General features: G+C 38.6%; 2 pseudogenes; both read right to left on the reverse strand.

Moving 5' to 3' along the window:
- Positions 1-9,296: 9,296 nt before the first annotated feature.
- Positions 9,297-9,415, reverse strand: LOC134971552 (5S ribosomal RNA; annotated as a pseudogene).
- Positions 9,416-14,455: 5,040 nt separating this feature from the next.
- Positions 14,456-14,574, reverse strand: LOC134971507 (5S ribosomal RNA; annotated as a pseudogene).
- Between the last annotated feature and the right edge of the window lie 7,565 nt (positions 14,575-22,139).

The raw sequence follows: 22,139 nt of genomic DNA on the forward strand, positions 1-22,139 counted from the left end.
GCAGTTATTTACAGAAAAGCAAAAAACCTGAAGAATATGCTAGCCCCAAGTGAACATCAACTTGAAATGAAAGATCCTAACTCATTAGAGGGGAATGGGAATAATTTTCTGTAAACAAAATAATCAGGGTGCTTTAGATGTAATAAATGCATTTGTTGTAAGCATTTTGATACATGTCCTAAGTTGAAGCAAAATGGAAACTTAGAGAAAATTAAATATAAATATATTCTGAATTACAATTCTCAGTATGTAGTATATCTTATAACATGTGGTTGTAACCTCCATCATGTAGGAAAAACTGAAAGAAGTTGAAAACTTTGTTTACAAGAGCACCTTCGAAATATAAAAAATAGAATTCAAACTCATAGTTTGCCCAGACATTTTAAGAACTTTCAAAATTTCAGATATAAGTAGTCTAAAATTCTCCATTCTAGATCAAATTAAAGAAAACTCCAGAGGAGGTAGTAGAGACCTACAGTTGTCCAAACATGAATCTTTTTGGATATACGAGCTTGCACACTTACCCCAAATGGGTTGAATGAAGGCATAGATATTGTTTCATTTCTATAGATTTTGCCAAACTTTTTTGGGATGGAGTCATTAAAAAAGAGTTGGAAGCATAGGGGGCTTGGAAAAGTTTTTATATCCATACTCAAATTCATACCTATATTTTTTAATATATGATGTTTATACTCAATATGATGTTATGTGTGAAACACTGGTCAATTATGCATATATTTATATTATTTGTACTAAATTATGTGAGGGAGTATAATATTATCACTCTACCTTAAACAGAAATGTTGGGATTTTTTAGTAATATTAATGTCTGTATTTGTGTTATAGAACAACATCTAATTAATTTGGGTGGATTGTTATACTATCTAAAAATAAAAAAATTATACAGGGGATTAACATGGATTTAGAATTGTCCATATAGGAATAAAAATGTAACTATTTTAGTTTTGGTATAGATATATACTTGTGTCCACCGATGAAAATTAGGTTGCTTTATTAGGAACAAAAATGTGTCCCAGCACTGTCTATTAAAAATTATGGTATGCTGTTAGAACAAGATAAAGGTATATGCCTGCGTCTATTAATAACAAATAATAAAGAAAGCAGGAAGCTTAATTGGGAATGCAAACGTGTTCCAGTATTGTATACTATTACACAATGTTAAAAATAATAATTAAACATGCCTGTGCCCATTTGTAATAAAGAACAAGGGAAATAGGAAACTTTACTAAGGATAAATGGAATGCAAATGCGTTCCAACAGTATAATTGGGTAAAACCGGTCATGTGACCATGTGCCATGTGACCGGCTTAATGTTAATACCGATGCTGGGCCATTTGGAAGTGAGGTGCACCGCTGTGGTGTGCGCGCTACTGCATGCTGTTGTGGCGTGCACATGATGGCGCGCCGTGATGTATTGGCAGACGGCGGCGCGCCCGCGAGTCCTTTTGTACAGTGGAAATGTAAGAGATGGGGAAGTTAGAGCACACTGCGTTCCATGCCCGGGGACGCATGCGCAAAGTAGTGGTCGTACGTAATGCTTGGCACACACACAGGAAGCAATGTTCCCTCCTGAAATTAATAATGTCACTAATTAAAGTAATTAACGTTTATCATATATACTAAATCGTATTTTATTTGAGAATATTAGTTATATATAAGAGATGAGGTTCAAATTACACTATATTTATTTTCATCAAAGGAAGGTATTTTTTTATCCTTTTAAAAGAGAGTTAATAGTTACAATCAATTAACTAGTTCATAGGAAGTGATGTAATGACAGGGGAGAATAAAAGACCAGATAGAGCACTCAGGGTTTATTCAGAGTTTAGCCAGCACTGAGGACACCAGCTCAAGTTTGCAGCTATCAGTAAGTGGTCATTTATGCAATTTATTTATTTATTTTCACAATACCATTTACAATGGTCACTTTAATAATAAGAAAAGTCATAATTCACTGAAAATAGTTTATGTAGTAGATTTCACATCAAATTAATTATAATTATATTGTTTTAGAAAAATAAATGCTGTTTTTTAAAGATTTCTGAAAAGTCTTGCACGTTGGCAATTAAGGACCACTAATTGCACCCCTTCAGGTTTAGGAAATGCAGTTTTAGATTATTGTAAGTATTAATTATTCGATTATTATCAGACCAAAGTAGGATTTATTGTTAGATTTCTGGGACTAATGAATGATTCTGTGTCCACAGAGTTGTGCTTATATGGGATTTTCTCCCTATTTTATACAAATCTACAGCTAGGACATCGCTCTTACACGTATAAAGTAAGTTTTCAATTAATATAGATGGTATACTTGACCAATGTTAGAAGTGGAGCCTGTAACCTCATGCTGTACATACAAATGTTCTTTTATATATTATTTATAATTTTTATTATCACAATTTATATATATATATATATATATATATATATAAAAACAACAATGGCGACGGCACTCGGACAATAATGGAGACAGAATGCAGGCTGTAAGCAACAACGTTTCGGGGTATTTATTGTCACCCCGTCCTCAGGTTAAACATGTACAAACAAAAGCATACCTTATATACCCTCCACCGACAGCTCCCTCGGCGCGGCGTCCGCGTGCAGGTGCCCACTAGTGACGTCAGCACTCGGCACCGCGTTGTCAGGACAACACGATATACAAAACGTGCACATATGATAGCAAGTGAATACATATAATTAAAATCAGTCCAAAATAGCAGACATAGAAAACAAATACAATATAGAATACCAAGGCATACTATAAATGTATAAGAAAATGAAACTGTAATTTGAACCTGCCACAATGTTAAACGGATCATGCCGCTTCTCAACAGGATCCAATATATCAGAATAATTGATGCAACAATCTACTAGCCCAGAAACCAATGAGTGGAAATTGTAGTTCATAAATAACAATGTAACCCAGGATTTTCATTCAGGCCTTTTGGAGCAAGAGTACGTAATTCATGTATCCATCTGGCTTCCTTACGTAATAATCTTAAAGACCTATCTCCACCTCGTAAGTGTGCTGGTTCATGATCTATAATCATGTATCTTAAACATGATACATTGTGCTTAGCCGTCAGAAAATGCCTTGCAACAGGCTGATCACTACACCCAGCAGCTAAGGCATTTCTAATGGAAAGCTTGTGATTAGAAATACGCTCTCTCAATGTACGGTCAGTCTTGCCGACATAATTGAGTCCACATGGACAAGTGATCATGTAGATAATGAATTTAGTCGTGCAAGTCACCCTATGTTGTATATTGTACCGACGTCCATTATGCGGATTACAAAAGTATGTGCCCACTATTAATGCTCTACAGGTGGTACAAATTAAGCATCGGAAGCACCCCTTCTTTAATGCAAGGAAAGTGTTTTGTTCACTTTGAGATGCATTGAGACCAGTGATATCAGTTTTAACGATCCAGTCCCTGATGTTTTTACCCCTCGTATACGAAGGCATGAGGGCTGTTTCACTGAGACCTAAGGACTTGTCAGTCCCTACAATAGGCCATAGTTTCTTGGCCGTATGGCCAATAGCTTTACTATGAACATTATAGTGATTGATCCATGGCAACTTTTTCTTAGTGTTAGTAACCTTCCTACCCACTAGAAGATCGTCTCTATTCAATTCTAATGCTCTAGTTTTAGCTTGTACAAGTGGTCCCAATTCATAACCTTTCTGCTGGAATTTAATAATCATATCATCAATTTGTTTAATCGCTGCCGTACTGTCACTACAAATGCGCACAGCCCGCACAAACTGAGAATATGGTAACCCATATTTAAGGGGCTGTGGGTGAAAACTATCAGAATGCAATAATGTATTCCTATCAGTGGGTTTATGGTACAATTCAGTTACAACATGGTTATCCTCAATTTCGAACCGATACATCCAGGTAAGATACACAGACAGTACTGATGTTATACGTAAATTTTAGGGGGTGATCAGTCAAATTGTGCTGCTCAATAGCTTCAATGAAACCCTCACGTGAACCAGACCACATGATGAACACGTCATCTATGTAGCGGACGTAAAAATAGATGAAATCAGAAAAACATGTATTTTGGAAAAATATCTCTTGTTCAACTTCAAACATGTACGAATTGGCGTACGATGGGGCCACATTGGACCCCATCGCACAGCCAGATATCTGCAGATAAAATCTGCCATCAAACACAAAATAATTGTGCGTTAGCACCATTTCCAACAGATCAAGGAAAAAAGAAATCTCAGGACCCCTATACAGTGGGTTATCAGTAATCAACAAGCGTACTGCTTCTAAACCTTGTCTATTAGGAATCACTGTATATAGGTTTGAAATGTCAACACTACACAGGTAAATACTCGCCGGTAAATCACCCAGATCTTTCAACTTATTGAGAAACATAGTGGTATCAAGGAGATATTTATCATGTTTTACAATACAAGGTTGTAAAATGGCATCTAAGTATGTTGATACTCGTTGAAAAAGTCCATCACGGGCCACAATATTGGGGTGCCCCGGAGGATGTACCAGAGACTTATGGATTTTTGGCAGCGAGTATAACACCGGCACCGTGGGATGTTCCATGAAAAGAGCATTACTCAGAGTCACATCTATCACCCCTTCATCAACAGCAGACCGTAACCTACTTTTCAATAATTCTGAAAATTTCTGAGAAGGATCACCCTGTAATAATTTATAAACAGATTGATCACTCAACTGGCGCACCAACTCAGCTCTATAATCATCAAGGTTTTGTATCACAATCCCCCCGCCTTTGTCGGCCGGGCGGATTGTGATATCTGAATAGCCAGACAAATCTCTAAGTGCATCATACTGTGCTTTACTCAAGTTGTTACGACTTATATGATCACTCATAGATAAAACATCACTAGATACTGTATCATCCAGCATACGACTATAAGTCTTAATAGCAGCACTATTAGAGACAGGATCAAAACGACTTCTTTTCTGAAGTTTAGCTAATTGTTCCGGGATAAATGACTCCTCTACAGATATCACAGGAGGTATCCTCATAGTCCCTTTGAAATGTTCTTGTAATTTTAATTGTCGATTCAACCTATACTTCTCAATTTCCCACAGCATGGAAGAGAAGTGAACCGTAGGGACAAAGGACAACCCTTTGTTAAGGACACTAATCTCAGTGGGTGTAAGGACATGGTTGGACAGATTAAATATCATTTCTTCCGTGACAGCGGTGGACGACCTACTCGTCCCCTTCCGCGTCCTTTGCCACTGTCCACCTCGCCTCGTGCAGCGCCTCCACCGCCTCTGACTCGGCGGGTATTCACCCCTAAAGGGGATTTAGATGTAGATGGTGTACAGTCCAATCCAGCATCAGAGTCACTATTGGTGTTTCTTTCCCCAGATGAGTTAGATTGCCACATCTGTTTATAGTTACGTTGTCGAAATCGCCGTTGGAAATCTTAGCGTGCCCCACTTGCCCACATATACACTCTGTTTTGTTCGTAATCAGTGTTGACTTTCATTAACTTCTGTCTTTTGAACTGTATCAGTTCACGTCTATATGTGGTAATTTGACCGTTTAATTTCTCAAGCCAGTTATTGCTGGTGTCATCACTTATAATGGATTTGTACTTAGCTTCGAATACCTGAATCTTTTCTTTCGACAACGCCAGTTCCCTGGCTGATTCCTCGATCACTAGGAGAATCAAATCGAAGCTGCACTTGTTAAGTACCGCAATCCATCATTTACAAAATGCAGTGTTATAACAGCCAATCGTGGGGACATTGCGTATCCTGAATCCTCGTGGGATACGTTTCTCTTTATAATAGTCACTAAGTGTGATTCCATGATAAAGGAAATCCACTTCTTTCTGTTTCAGGCGAAGCCAATCATGGTACAGGGCCTAAATAGGTTGTGCATCAGATTAATCATTTAGGGCTTGTTCAAATAAAATGGATTCAGCTTCCGTTTCAGAGAAAGTTAAAACAGTACCTTGGGCCAGTAAAGTCAGATTAGCAGTACCCACTGCCTCTGCACTGTTCCCATCACAATCAGCCATGATGAAATGCTGACTGGAAAATCCCCCGTGGTGTTGATAGAATACAACTGTATGGGTGCTAATGCCAGGAAAATCCTCTCCCTGCAGAGTGGCTATTCCATATGTAAAGGTGCTAGTGGCAGCACTCCCAATAACGACATAACTTTGCCGGTGCCCTCCTAGGTCCCTCAGCGAGGTCCAATATAAACAACAATGGCGGCGGCACTCGGACAATAATGGAGACAGAATGCAGGCTGTAAGCAACAATGTTTCGGGGTATTTATTGTCACCCCTCCTCAGGTGAAACATGTACAAACAAAAGCATACCTTATATACCCTCCACCGTCAGCTCCCTCGGCGCGGCGTCCGCGTGCAGGCGCCCACTAGTGACGTCAGCACTCAGCGCCGCGTTGTCAGGAGAACATGATATACAAAACGTGCACATATGATAGCAAGTGAATACATATAATTAAAATCAGTCCAAAATAGCAGACATAGAAAACAAATACAATACAGAATACAAAGGCATACTATAAATGTATAAGAAAACAAACATGTAATTTGAACCTGCCACAATGTTAAATGGAAGGGGTGCTTCCGATGCTTAAATTGTACCATCTGTAGAGCATTAATAGTGGGCACATACTTTTGTAATCCGAATAGTGGACGTCGGTACAATATACAACATAGGGTGACTTGCACGACTAAATTCATTATCTACATGATCACTTGTCCATGAGGACTCAATTATATCGGCAAGACTGACCGTACATCGAGAGAGCGTATTTCTAATCACAAGCTTTCCATTAGAAATGCCTTAGCTGCTGGGTGAAGTGATCAGCCTGTTGCAAGGCATTTTCTGACGGCTAAGCACAATGTATCATGTTTAAGATACATGATTATAGATCATGAACCAGCACACTTACGAGGTGGAGATAGGTCTTTAAGATTATTACGTAAGGAAGCCAGATGGATACATGAATTACGTACTCTTGCTCCAAAAGGCCTGAATGAAAATTCTGGATTACATTGTTATTTATGAACTACAATTTCTACTCATTGGTTACTGGGCTAGTAGATTGTTGCATCAATTATTCTGATATATTGGATCCTGTTGAGAAGCGGCATGATCCGTTTAACATTGTGGCAGGTTTAAATTACAGTTTCATTTTCTTATACATTTATAGTATGCCTTGGTATTCTGTATTGTATTTGTTTTCTATGCCTGCTATTTTGGACTGATTTTAATTATATGTATTCATTTGCTATCATATGTGCACGTTTTGTATATCGTGTTGTCCTGACAACATGGCGCTGAGTGCTGACGTCACTAGTGGGCGCCTGCACGCGGATGCCGCGCTGAGGGAGCTGTCAGTGGAGGGTATATAAGGTATGCTTTTGTCTGTACATGTTTCACCTGAGGACGGGGTGACAATAAATACCCCGAAACGTTGTTGCTTACAGCCTGCATTCTGTCTCCATTATTGTCCGAGTGACGCCGCCATTGTTGTTTATACTGGACCTCGCTGAGGGACCTAGGAGGGCACCGGCAAAGTTATGTCATTATTGGGAGTGCTGCCACTAGCACCTTTATATATATATATATATATATATATATATATACACACAAGAAGATAGTACAGCACCACTTGTGAAATGAAAGTCTCAGTAAGGCTATGTAAACGTTAAAAGGTTTCACCACACAAAAATACTAAAAGACCATTTTCCCTTATTTAAAAGGTGTCAGCCATACCCTAAAAATACAACAATTGTATAGTGTTGTTAAAAATGCATAAAACAGGGGGGATAGGGATACCGGCGACTAATATGGCTAAAAGATCGTGTTTAACATATGTTGTTTTTTTAAAAATGAAAGCCAAAAAATATATAAAAGCAAAAAGTTTTTAATACATGAGTGTAAAATCAGTTTTTTAAAAATGTTTGGAGTACAAGCAAAGATTTCATATAAAATAAAGTACAAAAAAATATAAAAATATAAATGTAAAAGGATAAAGGATAGGAAATAAACTTAACTTGAAAACACTGGGTGGTCAGTACAGGCCCAACGCGTTTCGTCTCAACAGACTTCTGCAAGGGGTAGGGACAGAATGAAGCTGTATGTCTATTTATACCCATATCACTTAGGTATAAGGTGGTGACATCATAATAGATCATGTGATGTGATCTGACAACAAACATTAGCAGAACGTACAAAGCTCATTTTAAAACATATCAGGGATGAGGTTCTCACCAGGCATGTCCATTATTGATGAAAACGAGTAAAAAACAGTATGAAATAACGTTTAAATCCGTCCAGAATGTGAACAGGAGTCATTTCCGCCACACTTCCGGTGATGGAGGACTCCGTTCGTCACTTCCGTCCCACTTCCGGCTGCGATCGCACATGCGCACGCGGCGGCTCCCGGCTTCCTGGATCTCAATGCGCATGTGCCCACGGGTATTCTGTGTTGCTTTTACATAGAGGGGGATGTTTTGTCTCCTCCAGCTCACTCGGGGAGAGTCCATTTTATGTGGGTTTCTTGTCATATTTTTCAATGAGGCTGCGGCGGCCATCTTTGAGTAGTCATGCAGACAGTCCCAGGACACAGGCAGCTCGGTTTCCATGGCAACATGTTGCATATATGAAATAATAGAAAACAAATGATAGACTTAACATATCATAATATAGAAAATATAGGCATAGTTTCCATGGCTACAGTTAAAAGTAGACACAACCATTATAAAAAATAGACATACGTCACTTATTATATTTTAAAGTGCCAGTGCAGTAAAAGTGAATATATTTAAGTGTCATATCTATATTATTAGTAGTGACATTGGGCTCATCTAGATAATGATGCCCGTGAGGGAATTAAAATATATATATATATATATATATAAGACAGGTGCAGGGGATCGGGAGTTTGTAAATGGTAATCCAACGTATTAGAATTAATTAATATCAAATAGGTGACAATAAAATACCACAGTGCTTGGTCATTATTTATTGGTGCTCGTCTGTCATCATTACAGTACCTGATCTTCCCAGGTCGTCTCCCTCCCTGGTACTGGTCAGGCCCGAACACTGCTTAGCTTCCAATATCAGACGAGATTGGGCGTACCAGCGTGGTTTGACTGTATGTGAATTTTAACAGACAACAAAATACCCGAGAGCAGGTTAAAAAAATGTTACTTTTTTTTTATAATTCCATAAAAGTGCTTATAAATAGGTCAATGTGTATTATACAAAAACTGTTATCCTTACAGTACCTGATCTTCCCAGGTAGTCTCCCTCCCTGGTACTGGTCAGGCCCAGACACTGCTTAGCTTCCAAGATCAGGCGAGATTGGGCGTACCAGTGTGGTTTTACTGTACGTGGATTCGAACAGACCCCATGATAACAAAGACCTGTTTTTTTTAAACACTTGTTTAATATCTTTTGAAGTGCAAAACGTGTCTTATTGGATGACGTGGAATACAGAACAAGGAAGAGAATAAACACAGTATATAGAGAATAAAAAGAGGGGTAGCGGATAATGCACCTTATGAAAAAGGTGCAATTTCATATCCCTCATTCAGGCCAGCTGGATGTAGAGTCTGCAACTTGAAGATCCAGTACATTTCCCGTCTGGAAAGTTTATTAGCGAGGTCCCCTCCTCTCTCACCCAGGACCACGTGTTCAATAGCCTTGAATGTAATTTCCTCTGGATTGGAATCATGTACCGCAAAATGTCTGGAAACTGCATGGCTGTCTACTTTGTTTTTGATGTTTCTTATGTGCTCCTGGATCCGTATTTTCAGGGGTCTTTTTGTCTTTCCCAGATATTTCATTTTACAGGTACATTCCAAGAGGTATATCACAGATGATGTATTGCAGTTCATGAAGTCCTTTATGGTATATTCCTTCTTGTCATCCATGTCACTAAATGTTTTCCTGTTTCGATGTAAGTATCTGCAGATGTTGCACTTTCCACATTTATATGATCCTGTACATTTCATGCTCGGGGTCTTGTACATTGCTTCCTCTCTTAGCATACTTGGTGCAACAATGTCCTTCAAATTTCTTGATTTTTTGAATACAAGTTCAGGTTGTGGTGGTAGAATCTCCTTAAGCACCGGGTCCATTAAAAGAATGTTCCAATGAGTTCTGAGTGATTTCCGTATTACTTTTTTATGCTGACTGAAGGTGGTAATGAATGCGACCGAGTCTTTTTTCTCCTCTCTGGTTTTATACGTTAATAATTCCTCTCTGTTGAGGCTTCTTGTCTTTTCCAGAGCTGCATCTAGAATGGGCTCAGGGTAACTTTTGTCCTCAAACCTTTTTCTGTAGACTTCAAGTTGGTCATCACAGTCTTTGGAGCTTGTGCAATTCCTTTTTATTATTGAGAATTGGGATGCCGGGATATTGTTCTTCCACCTTTCTAGGTGGTTACTATGATAGTGCAAGTAACTGTTCATGTCCACTTCCTTGATAAAATTTCTCGACGTGACCCTCCCATTCTCTCCAGATAAAATCAGATCTAGGTACTCCACAGATCTACTATCAACAGTTGAAGTAAAAGCAAGGTTCAAGTCGTTGGTTCCCAATGTCCTGAGGAAATCATTAAAAGTTTCTGTTGAGCCATCCCAGATGATTAAAATGTCATCAATGTATCTTTTGTACAATACCACATTCTCCTTGAAAGCTCTTGAGTTGTAAACATGTACTCTTTCTCAACTTCCCATAAACAAGTTGGCAAAACTCAGGGCAAACGTTGTTCCCATTGCTGTACCGCAGCATTGTAAGTAAAACTGGTTTAAAAATTTTAAATAGTTATGACTGAGGATAAAATGCATAAGATCACATATAAAATCCTTATGGGTGTCAGTGAGGGAAGGGTCGCTTTCTAAAAACTCCCTACATGCGGATATGCCTTTTGAATGCTCGATACATGTATACAAAGATTGAACGTCTACAGTCGCCCAAATGTATGAGTCTTTCCACTCCACCATTCTTATTATGTTAAGTACCGATGTAGTATCTTTCAAAAAAGATGGAAGCTCCTTCACATACTTCTTTAAAAACACATCGACATACTCTGACAAGTTTGCGGTAAGCGACCCGATCCCTGCTACGATTGGTCTACCCGGTGGATTGGTCAAGGATTTATGGATTTTTGGCAAGAAATAAAAAATGGGAGTAATAGGATTAGATTGCATCAAATATTGAAATTCATCTTTGGTTAGTACATTATTCCGTAGACCATGTAAAAGTAAAGTTCTGAGTTCGTCCACAAAGACTTTCTTAGGGTCACTTTTCAACGGTCTGTACGAGATCGTATCTCCCAAAAGTCTTTGTGCCTCTTTGGTATATGCCTCAGGGTCCATAATAACTAATTCCCCCCCCCCCCCCCCCCTTTATCAGCTTGTTTTATAACTAAGTTGTTATTTTTCTGGAGTTTTTTCAAGGCTTCACACTCTCGATTGCTCATATTTTTCTCCTTGACTGGTTTCAGTTCAGAGTCACATAAATCCTTTTTCACCAAATCATAAAATATACTGACATTGTTGCCTTTAGATTCCAAGGGATAATATTTCGAAGTTGGTTTTAGACCAGACTTAAATCTGTCTTCATAATTACTAATGACAGCTTCCTCTTTCCTCAGAAAATGTCTTTTTAGCGTCAGTTTCCTTATGAATTTATTTAAGTCAATAAAAGTTTTAAACTTATTTAGGCCACTTGTAGGTGCAAATGATAATCCCTTATTTAAAAGTGTCACCTCGGGTTTGGTTAAAATGTGTTTTGATAAGTTGAAGATGCCTTTACTCTGCGGTACAGCTTCTACAGGTTCCTTCTTTTTTGTTCTCTCCCTCCTGCCGCCCCATTTTCCTCTTCTTCTAGGAACCTTCTTTTCATTGGTGAGGCCTGTCTGCTGTCCTCTTTCACCACGTTTCTTATTGTTTCCTTTGTTCGTGCACCTGTTCTTAAAGATAAAAAATCCTGATTACCCGTTGAGTCCCTTCTTTGCAACGCAGAAAACCTGTTGGTTGTTCTTACGTATGGGCTTGATGCAGAATCTGTACTCCTGTTCCTAGTACTTCTCCATCTATTTGGTACTGTTTTCCACTGATATCTTCCAATCCCATTGGATTGGTCACATGCCTTGAATTTGCTCCAACTTTTCGTTTGTCCCTGAATATAGTCATTCTTGTCCCTATTAAATTTCTTTTTTTTTCCTTTTATGACCTCCCCTTCAACGTGTTCAAGTTTCTTGTTCAGAACCTTTTCATTTTTTTGAAAGTCTTCCTTATCCTTGAAGCTGAGCATCTCTGATTCTTTCAATTTGATCTCAGCTTCTAGTTACACCAGGACATTTTTCTTTTTCCTGATGAGTAATTTCATTAAATCAATGGAACATCTATGTAATATGGAGTCCCATTCCTTAATGAATTCTGTGTCCATGTTCTCAAACGTGAGTTGTTTGAGGATTCTCAGACCCCTAGGCACTCGATTAACTGAGATGTAATGTTCGAGTCCTTTCACATCCCACCATGCTTTGACTTCCTTAATAAGGAGTTTTTCCATTCCCCAAAACAAGTCATCCAGATCTCGTGTTGGTGTGGGGACATTACATGTTTTACTCTCATTGAATATTTTTTGGCATAGGTCATTTCTTTTAGTTGTACAATCATTATTTCCAAACATTTCTGTCTGGTACTAGATCTTTTATGCCCACCAGGCTGCTATACAAAATATACCAACAAAGATTTGTACAAGAAGATAGTACAGCGCCACTTGTGAAATGAAAGTCTCAGCAAGGCTATGTAAACGTTAAAAGGGTTCACCACACAAAAATACTAAAAGCCCATTTTCCCTTATAAAAAGGTGTCAGCCAAACCCCAAAAAATACAACAATGGTATAGTGTTGTTAAAAATGCATAAAACAGGGGAAATAGGGATACCGGCGACTAATATGGCTAAAAGATCAAGTTTAAAATATGTTTGTTTTCTTTAAATGAAAGCCAAAAAATATATAAAAGCAAAAAAGTTTTTAATACATGAGAGTAAAATCAGTTTTTTAAAAATGTGTGGAGTACAAGCAAAGATTTCATATAAAATAAAGTACAAAAAAATATAAAAATATAAATGTAAAAGGATAAAAGGATAGGAAATAAACTTAACTTGAAAACACTGGGTGGTCAGTACAGGACCAACGCGTTTCGTCTCAACAGACTTCTTCAAGGGGTAGGGACACAAGGGGTAGGGACAGAATGAAGCTGTATGTCTATTTATACCCATATCACTTAGGTATGAGGTGGTGACATCATAATAGATCATGTGATGTGATCTGACAACAAACATTAGCAGAACGTACAAAGCTCATTTTAAAACATATCAGGGAGGAGGTCCTCACCAGGCATGTTTATTATTGATGAAAACGAGTGAAAAACAGTATGAAATAACATTTAAATCCGTCCAGAATGTGAACAGGAGTAATTTCCGCACACTTCCGGTGATGGACGACTCCATTTGTCACTTCCCCCCCACTTCCTGCGGCGATCGCACATGCGCACGCGGCGGCTCCTGGCTTCCTGGATCTCAATGTGCATGTGCCCACGGGTATTCTGTGTTGCTTTTACATAGAGGGGGATGTTTTGTCTCCTCCAGCTCACTCGGGGAGAGTCCATTTTATGTGGGTTTCTTGTCATATTTTTCAATGAGGCTGCGGCGGCCATCTTTGAGTAGTCATGCAGACAGTCTCAGGACACAGGCAGCTCGGTTTCCATGGCAACATGTTGTATATATGATATAATAGAAAACAAATGATAAAATCAGCATATCATAATATAGAAAATACAGGCATAGTTTCCATGGCTACAGTTAAAAGTAGACACAGCCATAATAAAAAGTAGACATACGTCACTTATTATATTTTTAAGTGCCAGTGCAGTAAAAGTTAATAAATTTAAGTGTCATATCTATATTATTAGAAGTGACATTGGGCTCATCTAGATAATGATGCCCGTGAGGGAATTAAAAATAAATATATATATATATATATATAAGACAGGTGCAGGTAAACGAGAGTGTGTAAATGGTAATCCAATGTATTAGAATTAATTAATATCAAATAGGTGACAATAAAATACCGCAGTGCTTTGTCATTATTTATTGGTGCTCGTCTGTCATCATTACAGTACCTGATCTTCACAGGTCGTCTCCCTCCCTGGTACTGGTCAGGCCCGAACACTGCTTAGCTTCTAAGATCAGAAGAGATTGGGCATACCAGTGTGGTTTGACTGTATGTGAACTTTAACAGACATCAAAATACCCGAGACCAGGTTAAAAAAAAAAATTGAATATTTTTTTTATTCTTTTTTATAATTCCATAAAAGTGCTTATCAATAGGTCAATGTGTATTATACAAAAACTGCTATCCTTACAGTACCTGATCTTCCCAGGTAGTCTCCCTCCCTGGTACTGGTCAGGCCCAGACACTGCTTAGCTTCCAAGATCAGGCGAGATTGGGCGTACCAGTGTGGTTTGACTGTACGCGGATTCAAACAGACACCATGATAACAAAGACCTGTTTTTTTGAAACACTTCTTTAATATCTTTTGAAGTGCAAAACGTGTCTTATTGGATGACGTGGAATACAGAACAAGGAAGAGAATAAACACGGTATATAGAGAATAAAAAGAGGGGTAGCGGATACTGCACCTTATGAAAAAGGTGCAATTTCATATCCCTTGTTCAGGCCAGCTGGATGTAGAGTCTGCAACTGGAAGATCCAGTACATTTCCAGTCCGGAAAGTTTATTAGCGAGGTCCCCTCCTCTCTCACCCAGGACCACGTGTTCAATAGCCTTGAATGTAATTTCCTCTGGATTGGAATCATGTTGTACCGCAAAATGTCTGGAAATTGCATGGCTCTCTACTTTGTTTTTTATGTTTCTTATGTGCTCCTGGATCCGTATTTTATGGGGTCTTTTTGTCTTTCCCACATATTTCATTTTACAGGTACATTACAAGAGGTAAATCACAGATGTTGTATTCCAGTTCATGAAGTCTTTTATGGTATATGGGGATGGGGAAGTTAGAGCACAGTGCATTCCACGGCCGGGGACGCATGCGCAAAGTAGTGGTTGAGAGTTAGGCTTGGCACACATACAGGAAGCGATGTTCACTCCTGAAATGAATTATGTCACTAATTAAAGTAATTAACGTTTATCATATATACTAAATCATATTTTATTTGAGAATATTAGTTATATATAAGAGATGAGGTTCAAATTACACTATATTTATTTTCATCAAAGGAAGGTATTTTTTTATCCTTTTAAAAGAGAGTTAATAGTTACAATCAATTAACTAGTTCATAGGAAGTGATGTAATGACAGGGGAGAATAAAAGACCAGATAGAGCACTCAGGGTTTATTCAGAGTTTAGCCAGCACTGAGGACACCAGCTCAAGTTTGCAGCTATCAGTAAGTGGTCATTTATGCAATTTATTTATTTATTTATTTTTCACAATACCATTTACAATGGTCACTTTAATAATAAGAAAAGTCATAATTCACTGAAAATAGTTTATTAAGTAGATTTCACATCAAATTAATTATAATTATATTGTTTTAGAAAAATAAACGCTGTTTTTTAAAGATTTCTGAAAAGTCTTGCACGTTGGCAATTAAGGACCACTAATTGCACCCCTTCAGGTTTAGGAAATGCAGTTTTAGATTATTGTAAGTATTAATTATTCGATTATTATCAGACCAAAGTAGGATTTATTGTTAGATTTCTGGGACTAATGAATGATTCTGTGTCCACAGAGTTGTGCTTATATAGGATTTTCTCCCTATTTTATACAAATCTACAGCTAGGACATCGCTCTTACAGGTATAAAGTAAGTTTTCAAAGAACATAGATGGTATACTTGACCAATGTTAGAAGTGGAGCCTGTAACCTCATGCTATACATACAAATGTTCTTTTATATATTATTTATCATTTTTATTATCACAATTTATATATATATATATATATATATATATATATATATATATGGCTGTTGCAGTTGGATAGATTAATATTAAGGGCATCATTAAGGATGATCACATATGTATTGTTGGATTAGTTATTCGTTAGACTTTTCAGTCTTCCCAATATAAGCTGTATTAGATCATATTACTGGTCCATATGGAATTGACTATTTCAATCATGTCTTTAATTGTCCACACCATATAGTTATTATTAAGTTCTTTCCTATATATTTACCAGCACCCAGACTATGTCACTCTAAGATAATCTATTTATGTATGTATGAAAATAGTCTGTTATATATGAAATGAGTTTTGTCATTTCTATTTGTATTTTTGTTAAAGACACCCCTGAGGAAGTCTGCATAGACGAAACACGTTGTGTGACTGTCTTAGACATTAGTGGGTGGACAGGCTGTCTTAGGAGCTCCTCCCCGGCTGGCGTGGACAGCAAGTCCCAATAAGATCTAATTTCCCATGAACGTCAAGATAAATGTAGGAGTCGTACAAAAAAAGTTTTTACGAAAGATTTTTATTAAATTTTATACAGGTTATGGACTAACGAGTGATTTCTGCTGTGTGGGTGATTCTGGTGAGAGGGTTTTTTCCAGAAACATCTACCATTCCATGGCCACATTCAATCTGAGGGAATTTCCTTGGAAATACAGACAAGAGACTTTAATTGTTTTCTGAGTTCTCCCCTGACAACCACATACACCGTTAAACCACTGGTTCTCAACTGGCAAGAGGACCTATTTTGGGGTTTAGCAGCTGATTCCCCTAAGGACTATTGTACCTAAGGTGGTTTTGTTTAGCGCTATTTGGTTATTCTACTGTATATATATATATATATATATATATATTACTCGTCCAAAGTCTGAGCACACCAGTATATTTTAACGAATTTTCAATTGAACTGCACAGTAACGAAATAAAACCTATTTTATTGGCTTTACAAAATAAACAAGTGCTTTAACAATACGGAAACAAAAAAAGACTTGTTTTGACTTTTAGTCAAGTTTATTTAGGTAGTCTGCTTCCATCGAATTGACGACCCTTAGCTTCGATAAGCACTTTGCATATCCTTGGCATCCTATTTACACATTTTTCCAGCTTTTGGTGATCCAGTCGACTCCAGCAGCTTTGAAGAGCCTCCCATGGGCCCTCAGTGTTGGTAGGCATCTGTTTTCAGACTTCCCTGTCTAGTTCTTGCCACAAAAGCTCGATGTGTGGAACATCTGGTGATTGAGGTGGCCATTCCATTTTTGTTACAACTTGAGTGTCTTCTTTCTTTTGCAAATAATTAGTACACAACTTGGACGTATGTTTTGGATCGTTATCTTGTTGGAAAATGAAGTCCTGACCCACACGTCACCTTCCAGAGGGAATCGCATGATGCACTAATATGTTGTGGTACACCTTTTGATCCATTATTCCGCCGATTATGACTAAGTCACCAACTTGGTTTCCTGCAAAACATTCCCAAACCATCACATTGCCTCCTCTATGCTTAACTGTTGGCGCTACACAGTCTGGGAGAAAGCGCTCACTTGGACGAAGACACACATAAGTCCGGCAATGCGACCCAAAAAATTAAAATTTCAATTCGTCGGTCCAAAGCACCCTCTTCCGCTGCTCCTCTGTCCAATCCTTATGCTTCTTAGCCCATGCGTACCTTTTTGCTACGTTTATAGCACATAGAAGTGGTTTTCTTACAGCAACCCTACCACTAAGGCCTGGCCACCATCCTATCGGACACATGCTTCTCCGCAACTCCCTTCTTATTTCTGGAGCGGTCAAACATATGTTTTGCTTGATAGTAGTCACAATGAAGTTGTGTTCATGAACAGTTGTTGTTTTTGGATGACCAGTTCATTTTCTTGTAACATTTTGACCGGTTTTTGACTTTCGTTCAATAGCCCGATGCACAGCCCCAAAGGATACCTTCAACCGTTTGTCGATTTGCTGCAAAGAATAACCTTCTTCCCTCAAAACAGTGATTTATTTTGTTATTTTTTAATTATACTCCATTCATACACAAGTAACAGAATGTACGATAAGCAAGCTTCTTTTGGATTTCAGGGGGTGTGCTCAGAATTTTGACTGTATATATGTGTGTTTCCTTAAAAACAAGACATTAAAAAATTGTTAGCTTTCAAATGTTTAAATAACTATAACTACACCTGTAACCACACAAAGAATGTAAATAAAATGAGTTTAATATTAAATTAATGCACATAACAAACACATACAAAATATATCATCACAAACAGAATAAAAAAGATCACAGTCTGATTATAATGCAGAGCAAATAACTACTATGGATAATTATCTGGTTAAAAATCAAATCAACGGGAAACCACCCGGAATTGTCAGCTCTAGCTGTCAATGTGTAAATGACCACTGCGAAGATTGGAGTATAATACCACAGTTCTCTACAGCAGTATATATGGATAAGATAATCCAGGAATGAAAGTCGCACATGAATGGGTAAACTAAACATTTCCTGAACTTACACAATTTTAAATGGAATTAGCTAGATAGTCATATAAGCTGATGAGTTGAATATTTTGTTCTACTTGTGGGTGAAATGCGTAGTTGCAGTAGGGTGGCAACCTAATGCTTGATTTGTGCTCTTGTCATTTAAATTAGTTGTAGATTAATAGTCATTTTTAGTAGATGTGTTAAGAGCAAACAGTGGACACTCTGCTCCTCACTTGCTAATGGTTAGGGCTTCCAAATACTGTTTAAATAACATGGTTGTCAACATTGTCAACATCAAGAAATTGACTGCATACTGAAACTTATATAAACATCTGCCTTACAATACATATATATATATAAGATAGATAGATAGATAGATAGATAGATAGATAGATAGGGATGTGGACCGGCACTCCCCTATAGTAAATACTTCAGGGCTCCGGTGCCTCCAGTGGAAAGTAGGGCAAATACCAATAAAGAAGAAATCCGCAGCACTCGGAAACTTTATGTTGCAAAGTGTGTATTTAAAAGTTTAACACTTCATGCCGACGTTTCGGGGCTAGCACACCCCTTTGTCAAGGTGAACAGAGATGAAAAGATACAAACAAAACTTACCTAAATACCTGGAGATAAAGACAGAGTGACAGAGGGTACAGAATCCCTTTTACCAGAAAAAACCCTAGATCGGAGTGCCCGAATTCTTAGACTTTTGCTAGTTTAATGCATGGTGTGTATTTATATTAGCGATCCGATGATCGCTAATGAAGTGACCAGTTAAATGCATTGGCTATTTACACTAAAGTTGTGTGGTGCGTATGCCTTGTGCTAAATACGTGTTGAATTATCAGTGGACCATAAACGTTGGTGTCTGGTTGGCACCATTAAAATCGTGGGAATACTACTAAAAATCAAAAATAAGTGGAAAAATACGATAAAAATGGGAATGTAAAAATGTGTAAAAGACTATAAAAAAATATAATGAATAATGGATGATGCCCAAGATAAGTGAAAAAAACTGAACGAACACAAAAATGTGGTATAGTGTATCTAGCAAATTGTCTAATGTTCAAGCACTCACTTATCATGGGGGGTACATATAACTAATACATCAAGCAATATTACATATCTAGATATATAGTCCCTGATGGTCATTGAACCAGTCCTCTGTCTGATAAATTAAGAAATAACACCATTCACAGACTCTTATAAGAGAACATTCCAGGGCATTATCTCATTAAGTCCATTGGGGCTAATGGTTCCTAACTGGAAGATCCATCTGGCTTTTAGCTTTAACAGTAGACCTTTCCTGTCCCCTCCTCTTCTATTGGGCGGAATGTGGTCAATGATCATCTGTTTCAAATCACACAGCCTGTGCCCCTTTTCCGCAAAATGTCTGGCCACCGGCTGGTCAGAGCTCTTACTACAGATGGCCTGTTTAATGGCCGACCTTTGTTTGATTCTCTTTGTCTTTTAATTCACTTGCTTCTTTGGGTCACCAGACCAAAGACTTCTAAATAAGCTAATAAGCTAAGTCATTGCTTTTAATACCAGTGTGTTCCCACAATTCACAGGGTGATTGATTTCACAAATTTATTGTGCTAAACTTTAGTAGACGCTCTTCTGCACTACATTTGCTCTCTCTCTCTCTCTCTCTCTCTCTCTCTCTCTCTCGCTCTCTCTATATATATATATATATATATATATATATATATATATATATATAGTGGCATTAGCAGCAGTGTGCTATAGAGGAACCAGGAGTATTTAGCTGATAAACTCAGGGAAGTCATGTAGTCATGTATTTGGAGCATAGAAATGTGTGTCTTACATGCACTGCTTTTCACCCCTGCAGCCTGGTGCAGCTGAAACTGTGTAACTGATCAACCAGAGTACCTGTGAGGAACTCCCTTTAGAAGGCAGGGTGGGTGTGTTGCTCATAAGCAGCATCCCGTGCGGCAAGCAACACAGGTTCGGTATGTGTTACTGCCGCATGGATGCTGCTTACCAGCAACACACCCACCCGGCAGTAACACATACCGAACCTGTGTTGCTTGCCTATCAGTCTGGGAGGTGGAGGAGTCTAAAGTATAAAAGACTGTCTAGGCCAGTGGTTTCCAAACTTTTTGACTTACGGCGCCCTAGAATATCAGAATTTTTTTCACGGCACCCCTAGGCCAAAAATTTCTTATTGAGAAATTTAGAAAGAAATATTACATTAAGTAGATTGTGTTTATATGTCATCCTTAGGCTCAATTGGGTGGGTGAGGGACGAGATTTGCTTCTGTTTGTCCCCATATTTTATGACTGACAGCTACTAGCACTAGTTTTGCCTTTTATATTGACCATAAATAATTTGAATTGGTCCTGGACCACCAATCCCTGCAAGTGTCCCAAGGCACCCCAGGGAGCCACAGCACACAGTTTGGGAACCACTGGTCTAGGCCATTTATCTGGTGACTGGAGCAGGTTACTTGGGAGTAGATTTCTGTTAGATAGTGATAGGGCCATGAACATTTACTGTATGATGGTTACAGGTCTGCGGTCACCCTGACAAAATAACCATAGTGGACAATTTCTAAGTCAGTGTGTGGTTCCACTGAACAGCTTCTTTGTCACGATATTATAAGTCATTAAATTAATACTAATAACAAACCTTGCAAATAATTTCCAGACTCTAACTGAGCAGCTGCATCCACTCAATCTAGATTGTTTAATGTCACTTTATTTGATGTATATCTGTCCATGACTGTCAGGGTTAGTTAAGGATATGGAGCCATCTATTTTAATTTTTTTTTTTCAGCCACCGTAATGTGACCATTACATTTCCAGGGTCATAACTAGAGGTATGCGAGCAGTGCTGTCGCCCGTTGTGCAGGGCCCTGGGAGGGTGACACCGTTGCTGCCCCACGACACCTGCATGTGACTTGTATGCTGTCTGGAGCAGCACACTGCAGTAGCACTGCTGCAGAGCCGCCCGGAGTGTTCAAGGGCACCCTGCAGCCTGTCAAGCTGCCAGGGCAAACACAGGGCAGCACAGAATGTTTGCAGTAGTGATGAGCGGGTTTGGTTCCTCGGAAACCGAACCCCCCCGAACTTCACCCATTTTACACGGGTCCGAGGCATACTCGGTTTCTCCCGTATGGCTCGGTTAACCCGAGCGCACTCGAACGTCATCATCCCGCTGTCGGATTCTCGCGAGATTCGGATTCTATATAAGCAGCCGCGCGTCGCCGCCATTTTCACTCGTGCATTGGAAATGTTAGGGAGAGGACGTGGCTGGCGTCCTCTCCGTTTATTCATTGTTGATGCAAATATTTGTGCTTGCTTATATCTTAATTGTGGGGACTGGGGAGCAGCTGTATTATTAATATAGGAGGAGTACAGTGCAGAGTTTTACTGATCAGTGACCACCAGTATACGTTGTCTGCCTGAAAAACACTCCATATCTGTGCTCAGTGTGCTGCATATATCTGTGCTCAGTGCTCACACTGCTTTATTGTGGGGACTGGGGACCAGCAGTATTATATAGCAGGAGTACAGTGCAGAGTTTTGCTGACCAGTGACCACCATTATACGTTGTCTGCCTGAAAAACACTCCA

The sequence above is a fragment of the Pseudophryne corroboree genome, chromosome 11 (assembly GCF_028390025.1).
Source record: "Pseudophryne corroboree isolate aPseCor3 chromosome 11, aPseCor3.hap2, whole genome shotgun sequence".
Lineage (NCBI taxonomy): Eukaryota > Metazoa > Chordata > Amphibia > Anura > Myobatrachidae > Pseudophryne > Pseudophryne corroboree.